At 43.6% G+C, this 14,384-nt stretch overlaps 1 protein-coding gene across 13 annotated transcripts in view; it reads right to left on the bottom strand.

Moving 5' to 3' along the window:
• NEDD4L (NEDD4 like E3 ubiquitin protein ligase) overlaps positions 1–14,384 on the bottom strand; it is a 353,635-nt gene that overhangs the window by 67,481 nt on the left and 271,770 nt on the right. The window lies entirely within an intron of this gene.

Below are 14,384 nucleotides of genomic sequence, written 5' to 3'. Positions count from 1 at the left end.
GCCAGGGATGCCATCAGGCCAGGAATGCAATCAATTAAGATAGGTAATGGTTACAAGTATTTACCGGATCAGAAAAATACATGGTCACTTTCTTCCGGAAGCAGCGCTGCACCCGTCCTTAGGTTGTGTCTGGTATTGCAGCTCAGTTGAAATGAAGGTGAATGGGCTGCAATGTCACGCACTACCTGTGGACAGGTGTGGTGCTGTTTTTCGAAAAAGGAAGTCATGTTTTTCTAATCTAATGCAACCTCTAATAAAGGAATTGTATTGACAAATAATTTCAGATGTATCTCACAAGTCAATTATGCATAGGTTTTCCCATGAAGCATTGCCTGAAAATAAGTTTCCATCCACCCATCGGTTTTCTTCAATGAGAACCAGTACTCCCATGCCCCAGCTAAGGCAGCCAAATCATATCCCTGCTATGTACTGCCTACACGTGGCTCACTCTTTTTTTTTTTTTAGAGGAGTGTATGGATTAGCTGACATGGAGCCAATTTGCATACTTATTCCCATGGAGCATTGCCTGAAAATAGGTTTCTATACACCTGATGGGTCTCTTCAATGAGAAATAGGACCCCATGAAATACGTACATCTTTAAAAACCAACATAACTATATAGATTAGGTCCGTGGAGAGGTTACCCATGCAATAAATTATATTTCAGCTTCCTAGTCTGGATTCAGAACTAACTAGAATGTCTACTAAAATATATATAAAAAACAGTAACACTCGTTTTTGGAAAGCTGGGTAACTTAAGTATAACAGGTCGACCTGGCGTTTTTAACTCTAAAATGCTGTGGTGCGTTTCACTATATAACTAGATAAAACTGTCATTCAGCATCTTAGGAAAGATGGTCATCAGCCTTAAGGCAGCCGCTATATGGTCACCAAGCTTTCCCAGAATCAGGAAAGACACAAGGGTATATACAGTACACACTGGGTAATTTATAGTACTTTATGCCTACCATACTTCCATATCTTATCCAGGTGAAACAAGGAATGCGGAAGAGATTTATTTGCATGCTCTGGCATATCCAGTTACAAGAAAACAGAGCAGCTGAAATCCCCTGAGCAGACGGCCAATTAGGTGAAAAGCAAAACGACACCAACATTTTTTTGGAGTAGATTGGATGTCTGCCTCAAATACCATTTAGTGTTTTTTTTCTAACCTAAAATCGGTGAAAACCTCAGTGCCGATTCATTGCTTGATGTCTGTTTAGCGGCTGGAGTGTTGTTTCTCTGAGCTCCAAATCCCCTGCATTGACTTAGAATTAAAGTGAAACATGTGGACTGCCTGTAGCCACCACTAGAGGGAGCTCAGTGCATACTGATTATATATGCAGCTCAACAATAAGATGCAATAAGCTCCTTCTAGTGGTGGCTGCAAGTAGCGCACGTTATGCTTTAAAAGGGGTTTTCTGGGACTTTACTTTTGATTACTTTAATCAGCTTAGGTTATCAATAATTATTCGCCAGGAGTCCTTGGCAATCGGATGATATCATGCCAGATTTTAGTGGGCACAGCTCCATCCCCACGGCAGCCGCCTAGGTCAGAAACTGCAGGTTCAGGGTCTAATGAAATTAATATCTAACAGGACTGCTGCAATAGGGATGCAGCTGTCAGTTTCTGTCTCCATCCCCACCAACAACTAGCCCAATATCAGCTGATCACCAAGGAACCCTGCCGATCAATTATTGATGATCTATACTAATTATAGGTCATAAATCGTAAAGTCCTGCAAAACCCCAATAATTTTACGTCTATGCAAGGAACTTGGTGCTTTGTGTCAGAAAATGAAAACTCTGGCACAAAAGAAATTAAGCATTGAATGGGAATGATCTGCAATACCAGGCACAGCCACTATATGATGTACAGCGCTGTGCCTGGTATGGACTGAAGTGATAGCAGCACTCACTCAAACGCCTTAGTTGCTTTAAGCAGCGTGGGTCCCAGGTAGCGGACCCCTTCCGATCAATCATTGGTGACCCATCCTGAGGATACGTTCTCAATAGCTTAGTTCCAGAAAACCCCTTTAATCCCATTTGAATAAGCTCCAGTATTATTAGGCTACTTTCACGCATGCCGATAGAGTGTATAGTAAATGGAGCCATCTACTTCTGCTCCAAGCATAATACAATATTCGGTCTGCTTCTAATACATGACACAGGGCTGGTTAATAAGTATATAAAACCGTCAGCAGCCACAATACAGCCGTGCGCAGAATACCCTTTAATCAAGGCTTCACGTAGCGGCGGCAGACTGTAATGGATATACTATATTTAAGACACGTTGATTTGACTCACAGTATGAATGCAGCAGCGCTCGCGGGGTATGCGCAGACCGATAGGCTGAACGAGGTGCACGCAGCCAGGAGCGGAGGCTGCGCTATAGTATAACCAGCATTAAGGCAAAAGGGCAAAGTAAGTGTATGAATGAGGCGTCATTAGTTTTCTAGACTTTTTAAGGAAGTAAACAATGAAACATTTCGGTAGATTGAGTGACAGCAAGCAGAGATCTTATAAACTGCATTGGAAGTGATAAGGTATATTCAAAAATTGTATAACTCATACAAAGAATAACATTCATCTGCTGATACGGAATTACTGCATGTAAATTCAGCATTGGTTGGCTTTAAAGGGCATCTATTGCCCAGTATACAATGAGTTGTACCAAATATATACCAGGGGCATATATTAGGGGACACACTCATGGTCGGCCTTGTGCAACCCATGTGGTTGCATAGGGCACTGGCCACTAGCTTAGGGGGGGTCATAAGGCGGATTTGCACTAGGGGTTATCGTCGCCTTAGATCCACCTGGCGCGATGATGATTCTCCCAGTGTTAGTATCTTAAGGCGCAGCCCAAACCACCTTCGTCCTGGTTCTGTCTCCTCCCCTCAGAGTCACTGCCGGCCCATCAGTGCCCCCACAAAACAGTCAGTCACTTTGTTTTGATCTAGAATTTGTTTTGTGCTTGGTTTTGGTATTGTGCACCTGTAGTGAGTTGGTTCTGTTGCTATATTTGCGTTATGCTAGGAGCTTGGTTTTGGTGCTGTAATTATATACCAAGCTTGGTTTTGGGCTGTATTTAAGCTATAGACTTGGTTCTGGGGCCGTATTTATGTACTGAGGTTGGTCCATGATGTATGTGTGTTGGTATGCTTGATGAGAGAGTGGTTGGAGTCAGGCTTGCAAGAGAGGTCTGCAAGTGAGCCACACAGACACTGTCTAGTCTGTTCATAATGGAAGAAGCTGAAAGATATTGATCACCTTAGTCTGGGCGTACACTACCCAGGATGTACCAATGCCGCTGCCCGCACTGAGGAGGGAGAAGAATACAAGAGGAGTGTGTGATGGCTAGTAGAGAGTACGAGAGGAGAGAGAGTTTTGCCAGGAGCAGGATCTCCCAGATAACTGAGACTGTGGATTGACTGGATTACCCCAAGAGTCCTCCCTGTCACACCACCTTCTGTAAATGTAAAGTGTTGTTCTTCTGGACTGTTACTGTTTTGTTGGATCTATGTTGGTTTTTGGTAAACGGGCATTACCAATTGTTCCCGGTTTGCAAAGTTATCCCTGTGCTTGGACTACTTTATTTTTGCCCCAAGGTTCACCGCAGAGGAAGGTGGCGTCACGAGTGACAGAGAACTGTAAGTTAACGGCTAGTTACCCTTTCCCTGTGACCTCCCCCAGCAGTAACTTGGTCGTGTCCCGAGCTACCCCCAGGGGAGGAGATAGTAGAACCATCGTGACAGAAATCTCTTATCTACCCTAGCCATCTCCCCGGCTGTGGGCCCACTTCTCGGATGCTGCACTTGGTTCTGCCACAGTACTTCTGTACTAAACTGTTCTGGTGTGAGCAGACTGCCCATCAGTATAGTATATACCGTTCCATCCTTATAACGGGGTGAGAGGGGGGGCACGTGCCAAAACATTTCTGCACAGGATGTACTCTAAGGCTGGCACTGGGTACCATCATGATGCCAAATGGCCTGAACGAAAGTGTTCTTACATATTGATTATTGTGCCTTTTTGTTCACCCTGACCTTCCTATTGGTACATAAATGTAATGCTAGAACTAAAGAAAAGACTGACACAGAGGCAAGTAGTAAAAGTGAATTAGAAGAAAGTAATGAAATTCTGCAGATATATGTGACTAGTCCTAAATGTAAGCTCTCGCCTACGACCTGAAGGTTGCAAGTTCGATCCCCACATGCGTCAGGTAGCCGGCTCAAGGTTGACTCAGCCTTCCATCCTTCCGAGGTCGGTAAAATGAGAACCCAGCTTGGTGGGGGGGGGGGGGGTAATTAAGTAATAATTACCTGAAAGTGCTGCGTAATAAGTTGGCGCTATACAAATACCAAATGCACTGTGATGGCAGCCAGTAGTGGTTGTCGCCCCTGTAGTAGACCACAATAACCCAAGCGGTTTCAGGGACCCCACTAAAGGAAGATTCAGGCTTACATTTGCTTTTCAGTTGTGTCCTGCGTGACAGGTACCATATAGGGCACTACAAGGTATGCCAACCCTAAATATGGAATTCCAGGCATCTCAAATCGCCATTCTGGGGTAGCATTTTGGGTATGACAAAGTGTTAACGGGAGCCGCTCAGGGTTAACAGGAGAGACATTTTGCTCTCACAGGGATGTGAAATGACCTGTTTATTTCCCAGAGACAGGCTATAGGATGTGCAGCTGGTCCGTGATGTCAGCCCAAGTCAAAGTTATTCCTGGCCGGATGCCTCCTGCTTACTGTGCCAGCTGACAAGGAACACGGGCAGGAGGCGAATGATGGACCCTCCCCGATCGTAAGCGTCTAACTAGCTGCATACTTCCTTGTTAAAAGACTGCAAAAACTAATATACAAGTCCCAAAATGTTATAAAACATGATACAACATGGTTGCCCCAAAGTTCCGTAAGGGTAGACGAGGCAGCGATTTTCAATAAAAATGATGGCGGTAATAAAGGTCACTTAGAGAATGTGTGTAGGACAAGGCCACCCATCACAACTGTGCACAATCACAACTACTTGGGACGCGGGACCGCTCTTCCCACGGGGCCCCTCGGGACCGCTCTTCCCACGGGGCCCCTCGGGACCGCTCTTCCCACGGGGCCCCTCGGGACCGCTCTTCCCACGGGGCCCCTCGGGACCGCTCTTCCCACGGGGCTCCTCGGGACCGCTCTTCCCACGGGGCTCCTCGGGACCGCTCTTCCCACGGGGCTCTTTTCGTAGCTAGTTCGGATGCGGACACCTACTTTTCCAGGCTAGATAGGATGCAGGCCTGTGTTTTCTTAAATTAGCTAGGACGCGAGACAAAGGCTAGGCTCACATGAACGGGTTGCATTCCAAATGTGGGAGGTCTACACCGGAATCTGGCTGGGAACCCGTCCGGTGACCCTGCGTACCCACATTAACTATACTACCGATGACGGCGGCAACTCGCAGGCGATGATGCGCAGTACAGTTTTTCCCTTTGTTTGCATTTCCCACGCTATCCCTTAGTGATGACACGAGTACCCCCAGCCTATACACGATAATTGCGTATTGGCTGCGTGTCGTATTACTTTAATGGAGGCCCACTGCGTGGATTCCGCTGCAAAATAGAGCATCCTGCGATTTTTCTTCCACTCGCAGAATGCGCAATTGGTGTCCACGACTGTGAAGGAAAAATCAAAAGTTCATGCCTTTCAATGCTCGCCTTTTACCGCAGATGGTCCGCAATACAAATATGGTCCTGTGAGACCAACCCAAAAAAAAAACAAGAGGTTTTTATTTTAACAAGAGGACAGCGGTAAGGTCAATAGTGGGCACGGTTGTAGAGTAAGAAGAATGGTAACTCCATTTTTGGAGTAGGACTAGGGCCACATTATGGTCTGTGGTGAACCCCAAGCAAAATATTTGGCAGCCCAATTCTCTTTCAGGCAGGACAATAGAGAATACCTCTGAAAAGCCATTGTATGGGTGAAAGATGAAGATTACACAGCAGTATAGTAAAAGATTACACACAAAGAGTCATTAAAGCCAACCGTAAAGAGCACAAATAATCTGCCAATACAAAAACTTATAGCATCCACACAGTGCCCACATGCAATCATCCACATAAACTGCTGATGCAGTGCCCATATATAATCACCCAAGCAGTGCCCATTGGAAACAATCAATACATCACACCTGCAAAACTACTATACAGCATCTGCAAAAACAAAAAGAAAACAAACACTCTACAGTGCTCACAACCTTTTGTGGCAACGCAAAATCACTGCAAACAGTGCCTAAATGATGCCATCATGAATTTTGTTTCCTTTTAGCCCCTCCTAGGATCAGTCCTCCAAGCACCCTGGTTATGTGTGCCCTTTGTACTACTCCCTTAAAGGAGGCCATCAACAGCTGGTTAACAGGGTTCTGCCACCCAAAAGCCTCACCAATCAACTGTTATCTGGGCTGGAGCGCTTGAGTACGAAGACGTTTTTTGCAGGAAGCCAACAGCTCTGTTCATACTGCAGTGGCCAGGCTTGGTACTACAGATAGAGTTTCCACTGATGTGAATGGCCTGCGATGTTAAATCTGGCGTCTGCAGTGGAAACGGAGCTATACGATTCAGAAATTAGCTGAGTGCACAGTTGTGGCCAACAGCCAATTGCTGGGGGTCCTGGACATCAGACCCCTGCTGATCTACTATTGATGGACTATTCTAAGAATAGGCCACCAATATTTTCAATTAAACAACCCCTTTAACTGCTACTTGATTGGTTACTTTAGAAACATTAGCTGTGGCATCTATGAACCCCGAAGGACACTTACTTAGGACTTTGCCTGGCACTAAGCTGCAACAATTTAACATAGAACTAAAAAGCTTTGCATTTGTTCCTGGTTGTGTTATTCAGGATCGAAGGTCAAGCTCATGGCCAAAGGGCGAGTGCCATACAGAAGACATGACGCTAATCAAATGCCACAGTAGTGATGGGTGTGGTAGATACACAGCGGAACCAGAGCACCATCGATAAAGAACAAGGTTTTATGGTGCCACAAACATGAGAAACGGGAAGGTTAGTTGGCAATGAGTAGGAAACCTGAAGAGCTCCCCACCAGCAGATCTTCATTACTAACTGGTGCCGGGAAGAAGCCCATTCCTGTCACTGGCGAAACGTCAAACAGAAAAAATAGAGGAACTTCCAGGACTTAACATACAAGTAAAAAGGATTTCCTTTATTCCATGAGAAACAAACATTGTATCAAAAAGTAGGAGATACAAATCTGCAGCATGGGACGCGTGAGCCTACAGCTTGGCTCTCCTTCACGATGAAGAACACCAAACCAAAGCCTCCTCTAGATAATATGTAGGGAATGACTGACTCCCATGACCAGTCCCATTAATTATACTTAACCCTCCATTACCCATTAGGGAATTACCAGACATATTAAAATAGAAAGGAACGGATACAACAGGATATACTATATACACACCCAGACATAACCATTAATGATCTCAATACGTTGCCTTTACATCTGTGTTAAAGCCTCTGGTCGGGCGTTCTGTCACAGATCTGGCACAAAATACCAGAAGACATAATGCCGCATGTAGCGCTTTTTCTTCCAGTAACATGAGTGGAAACCGAACGGACCCCATTATAGTCAAGGGGGTCTGTTGAGTTCCATCATAAGACAGATCTGTTCAGCCTAATTCATATCTCTAAATATTAATAACTATACATTGGGTATGTTCTCGGCTTGAGACCACCAGGTTGGTGACAACCCAGGGGCAGAATCAAAAATGGCCTCCCTATAATGTAATTTGCACTCCCAGCCACGTTCACTGGGGGGGGGGGGCTCCGAACTTTCTCTATACGGATGACCTTAAAAGTTTGTTTGATAACATATAGCGTCCCAAACATGTTCACTGATGCATAAAATACAACCTGCATAAGTTATAAGATGACAAGACGTGTTGTAGAACAATGAATACATCCAAGAATACCATAGATTTGTCCCGTAGCACATGCATGGAAATATTTAGTGTTCATCATATATTTAAAGGGGTTGTCCCGCGAAAGAAAGTTGGGGTATACACTTCTGTATGGCCATATTAATGCACTTTGTAATATACATCGTGCATTAATTATGAGCCATACAGAAGTTATTCACTTACCTGCTCCATTGCTAGCTTCGTCTCCATGGTGCCGTCTAATTTCAGCGTCTAATCGCCCGATTAGACGTGCTTGCGCAGTCCGGTCTTCTCCCTGGTGAATGGGGCCGCTCGTGCCGGAGAGCTGGTCCTCGTCGCTCCGCCCCGTCACGTCTGCCGATTCCAGACAATCAGGAGGCTGGAATCGGCAATGGACCGCACAGAGCCCACGGTGCACCATGGGACAAGACCCGCGGTGCATCGTGGGTGAAGATCCCGGCGGCCATCTTGCTAAGGTAAGAAAGAAGTCGCCGCAGAGTGGGGATTCGGGTAAGTACTAAACTGTTTTTTTTTTTAACCCATCCCTTGTGTTTGTCTCGCGCCGAACGGGGGGCCTATTGAAAAAAAAAACCCGTTTCGGCGCGGGACAACCCCTTTAAAGCAGATACATATACCACATCTATATGATTCGACGGTTCCCAACCAGGTAGGGGAATCCCTTTTGTCGGCAGTAATGACTGAGGGAGAAATTCCACATTACAACCCCTAAGAGCTAAGAACCCACAGCCTGCCCCAAGAATACATCTAAGCTTCTGAACAGAGGGTAAGATTCGCAAATACTTAATAATAGTTACCATTTGTCTACACAGTCAAATGAATATTACGTTAGGGGGCGCTCTCACATGAACGGATTTGAATTGCAGATTCCACAAATCCGTGGTAAAATGTGGGCATGGAAAGGCATGTATAATCGAATTTTCCTTCAGACTTGCAGGTACGAACTCTGTATTCCGAAAGCGGAAGAAAAATTGCAGCATGCTTTATTTTAATGTGGATTCGACGGCCTCAATAGAGGTCTATGGATGCGAGAGGGGAGAGAGATCTTTCTTCTGCGCAGATGATACGCTGCACATACGCGTACATCTGCACAGAAAACCACAGAACACCCGCGATCATTCGCAATTTTTTTCTGGAAAGGATCGCAGGTCTTCCGCTGCAGAATACAACCCATTCTTGTGAGCTTCGACTTGCATAGATAGTTCTAGATTCTAGTGATCTTATTACAACCAAATCTAACCCTCCTTGAGTTCCTGGTTAACATCTTTTATATTTGCAAGTTGGCTTTGACCCTTGAAATAATATACAAATATATATTTTACACACACAGGACTATATATTTATACACTGAAAGGAAGAACCTTTCTGTCTGATTATCGTGTCTCACCACCAGGGGGCTCCACATTAACAAGGGGACTATCCAATCAAAGCTGACATCTAATCTGGAAGGATCATGTGTTAGCTGGCATGTCACACTATGTACCCATCATGCCAGCTCGCATACAATAATGTGTACATAATCTTTACACTCTGCGCTTACAGGCGTCATCGAAAGAGGAAACCGCATTCACAGACACTAATTATCAGCGCAAACAGTATTTGAAGGCATCAATGACCTCAGATGAGTTGGTATGAGTACAACGTATAAAAATTAATTAGGTAAAAAAATATATATATAACGTACCCTCTTGCCTACCCGTCAGTACCTGCTGGGTAGAGTAGACGTACCTACAAATGTAAGGAGGTGGGAGAGGGAGAGGTATATGTGGTGCCAAGTGTGTCATGGGAGGTTTGACATACCGTTTTCAGGTGTCCAGTGCCTCACATAACCACCCGAGTGACTGGTCTGAGAGACAGATGTGCCAACAAGATGCTGATCAGTCGTAATGCCACCATATCAGTGCCAGCCACAATGCTCTCATAGTTGCATGATGCCCTCACAAAAAACTGCAGAGAGCCCACATAACAGCATCATTCACTAAGGTCCATCAGCAGCCACAAAGCCCTCATAATAATGTAAATGACAGTGCCCCCAACTACCAGTGCTGGCCTAAGGTTAGATGGCACCCTGATAAAAAGTGATAGATAGATATGAGATAGATAGATATGAGATAGATAGATATGAGATAGATAGATATGAGATAGATAGATAAATAGATAGATAAATAGATAGATAAATAGATAGATAAATAGATAGATAAATAGATAGATAAATAGATAGATAAATAGATAGATAAATAGATAGATAGATAAATAGATAGATAGATAGATAGATAGATAGATAGATAGATAGATAGATAGATAGATAGATAGATAGATAGATAGATAGATAGATAGATAGATAGATAGATAGATAGATAGATAGATAGATAGATATGGGATAGATATGGGATGGATAGATAGATATGGGATGGATAGATAGATAGATATGGGATGGATAGATAGATATGGGATGGATAGATAGATAGATAGATATGGGATGGATAGATAGATAGATAGATATGGGATGGATAGATAGATAGATAGATATGGGATGGATAGATAGATAGATAGATATGGGATGGATAGATAGATAGATATGGGATGGATAGATAGATAGATAGATAGATAGATAGATAGATAGATAGATAGATAGATAGATAGATAGATAGATAGCACTGCTAAGCAATCTCACTGTATTCTGCTTGTACAGAAATCAGGAAGATAGTAGCATACCCACACCAGAACACAAATACAGCACTAGAACCAAGATCTGTATATAAATACAGCAATGTAACTAAGATCAATGCATTCAGTGCAGGGACCAAGCTCAGAACATATATACAGCACCAGAACAAAGTTCACAAGGTAAATACAGCAAGAACCAACTTTGGTACATATATACATAATACTAGAACTGAACTCATAATATAAATACAGCACAAACCAACCTCACAGTTACACAGTACACAGATACAACAGAACCAAGCTCAGTACATCAATGCATATATACAATACTAGAACCAAGCTAAAATACAGTACCAAAACCAAGCTCATAATATAATTACAGTGAGAATAAACCTAAGTACATACATACAATACCAACACCAAACTCCTAAATATAGCACCTTCACCAAGTTAACCAAGCTCATAACATACACAAGGCACCACACCAAGCTCATAACATAAATACAGCCAAGAACCAAGCAATTGTGTTGCAAATGTGTCAACGGGCTGTCAGCAGCATCTTGGACTATCAAAGGGATAGAGATTGGGCCAAAAGGAGGATGAGGCATGTAGTTCTGCAAGACGCTGCTGCATGGAGGAAGATGATCATCTAGCTGGGTGAACCCAAGGGGGCCAATCTCCTCCAACACAGATATGCCTGTTGGCACCTTTACAAGCTGGTGGCCAGCACCCTGTGCAACCACACGCATTGTATGCAGTCAAGGCAGGCCTTGCCAGCTGCAACCATGGGTGAATCATGATTGGTAAACTTCCCTAGGGCAAAAGATCTATGTGTGGCCCCTCCCAATGGTAAGAAAAGTAGAACTACAATAATAATTGTGCCTAAATAAAAGTACCATTGAGCACCAAAGAGTACAACAAATAGTGCCAACATATCATCATTGCAAAATTCCAAAATGCCTACTTACTGGACAATAACCTACTAAATACTACTACAGCTTGCGCCTTGGCTGCACAGGACATGGGGCAGAAGTTCAGAACAGACGAAGGAGAATATGTAGGAGACCCTAAATGAGGAGGACTTCCGGTCATTTGACCCATTTACCCCCGTTATAATCAGGTAAGAGCTACCGGGATCTTGCCATAATGTCTACTACCAATGCTCACAATACTACCTACTAACTGACCAATTCCTGCCATTGTGCTCCTCTAACACTGCCAACCAGAGTGGCATTATAACAATTATCCCTTATGGCCCCCTTAATCTCCAGCTCGGGGGGTTTATAAATAACTTGTCCTGCGCTACAGTAACTCCGGGATGGAGACTTATTATGTTGCTCTCTTAACACGTAGTGGGATTAATTACGAATTCTCTGGATGAGGCGTCTATTGACCTGTAGTGCCAGGACGGCTCTGGACATTAGGCTTCCTGGTGACAGGACCCGGTGTTACCCCGGCATCACACTATAAATATATCTATGGAATGCATTAAAATATATTTCCCGGGAGTGAAAAATGCTGCCACATGAGGATCCCAGATCCTAACACCCAGGGGTTCCCGGAGTGCGGAGTTGTAAAATTCCAACACTTCTCCGCACACCTCTGTGTCACTCGGCCGTCTAAAAAAAAAAAAGTTATTTTACGGCGCATTTCTGAGAAACCTCTTGAGCAAAGTACAACTGTGAGGAGATATCTGTTAATCACTTACAACCCACCACTCAATGTAATTTACACCTGAACAGTTAGGAGGATTTCGGCTATGGTCACTTGGCAAGATAAATTCTGCATTCTACGGGATTCCTGCTTCCAAAGAGCAGAGCATTGTGGGAGCTCTGATGACGGATGCACAGAGCCAAGCTGTCCTACAAAAGGGTCTACAAAATTGCTGTTTCCAAGTACAACCTGCAGAAATGTATATACACCTCTGGATGTGAATGCAGAAAAATTAAAGGGGTATTCCCAGAATTAACATTCATCACCTATCCAATATAATATGCCTGATCACTGAGGGTCCCAGCGCTGGTCACCAGATTAGGGATCCCATGTCCCCTTTCTTTCTCACTGTACTCCCTGCAGTGAGGTAGGGACTGCTGAAGAAAGTTGAGTGCTCCGCTCTTCTACAGCAGTCATAAAGGGTTGGCGACAACTTCATTCAAGTTCCCCCTTATTAAGGAAAAAGGGGAAAATATGACCCCTGTTCTCGTGATTCGCGAGACAGCAAGCACTCAGACATTTATCACCTATCCTGCGGAAATCGCCATCAACAGTAAAGATACTTAGCATGACCTAATATGTAAGAGCTGAGGATTTGTTACAATTGTATCTGAGTGTTCGGTGAGCCGAGTAGCCTCGCTACATTTTAGGGCTCATCACCGTTTTTGACTTCTGTTTTGCATTTACGTGAGAGTAGCTGCAAAACGGAAAAAAGAAAAAGGTTCAGTTTTAAGTCCTGGCAACAAAAAACAAAAGTCCACACTTCCAACAAATAATGTGAAGATACACATAAGTCATGGGTGGAACAATCACAGTAACAAGCACATGCTTCAGCACTGATGCACACTTCAAATCTACATAAAGTTGCACAACTGTTAATACTAGCCGCATAAACCATGCAAGGTTCTTAGCACATATTTCGATCAAAGTATGTGTGCCCATCCGCCACGTTCAGGCGAACCTTAATGGATAAGTACCTAAGCTCTACAGACACCTGTCTTTGGGTTAAAAAGACTCCCATGAATGAGAGGCACTTTAGCCCATAAGAGAGGTGTCTGTAGAGCTAGATACCCATCCACTAAGGTTTGCCTGGAAGTGGCAGATGGGCCCACACACTTTGATCAAAATGTGTGCTAAGAACCTTGTTTATGCGGTTGTTATGAACAACAGTTGTGCAGTTTTATGCAGATATTAAGCTGTGTGCGGAAGCATGTGCTTGTTACCGTTTTAAGTCTCATCGATTTATATAGGATTTTCTGAGCTTCAGTTATGCTCAGTTCAATCGTGTTTGAGTTCCATTTACTTTTTACACAAACGATAGCGCACACTATTATTTCGGTCTAAAAAATGGAAGCCAAACAGTTCCTTTTTTTACATGATAGTCAATGGATGACGAAACTTAACAGAAAGGCTTTTGTTTGTCTGTTTAATGAATCCATACGAAAATGAGAATGCACAGAAGGTTAGAAAGACAAAAGAAAAAAAACCGGATCCGTTAATATATGTAAACTAAAGCAAAAAATGGGTTCCATTTGGTTTTGTTTGAATTCGGTTTTCCATTCCATCAAAAAAAATAACATCCGTTCAAAATGGAAATCAAAATACTGATTGTCAACAAGCCCTTACCTGCACTGATACATTGTAACAAAGTATCAATACAGAAGAGAGGTGTGTGCAATTCGGTATGTAGCGTTTAATGTAGACTGGATACAAGTGTAAGAGCCCTGTAACATGGCATGACCTGCCTGCAACAGATGATTGCTCGGTCAATGGAGGTGGGGAGGGCAGATCATCCTTCCATTCACAATAAACAGGCAGTTCATAGACGAATGACTGCCTGTTTACATGGGCCGATCCACTGCTCAGTTTTCTGCATGCACAAACTGAATGATGAACGATCGTGCATGCATTTACACGGAACGATAATCATTCAAATTGTCGCTGAATTATCATCTGTGTAAAAGGGCCCCTACAAACCTTCAACTGTGAGAAGCACTAAATCTGTACAGGTTTTTCAGCTTCTGGATGAAAACAAGCATT

This window comes from Eleutherodactylus coqui, chromosome 5 (genome assembly GCF_035609145.1).
Source record: "Eleutherodactylus coqui strain aEleCoq1 chromosome 5, aEleCoq1.hap1, whole genome shotgun sequence".
NCBI classification, from domain to species: Eukaryota; Metazoa; Chordata; class Amphibia; order Anura; family Eleutherodactylidae; genus Eleutherodactylus; species Eleutherodactylus coqui.
Note: the sequence above shows the minus strand (reverse complement) of the source record. Positions and strands in the feature narration are given on the sequence as shown.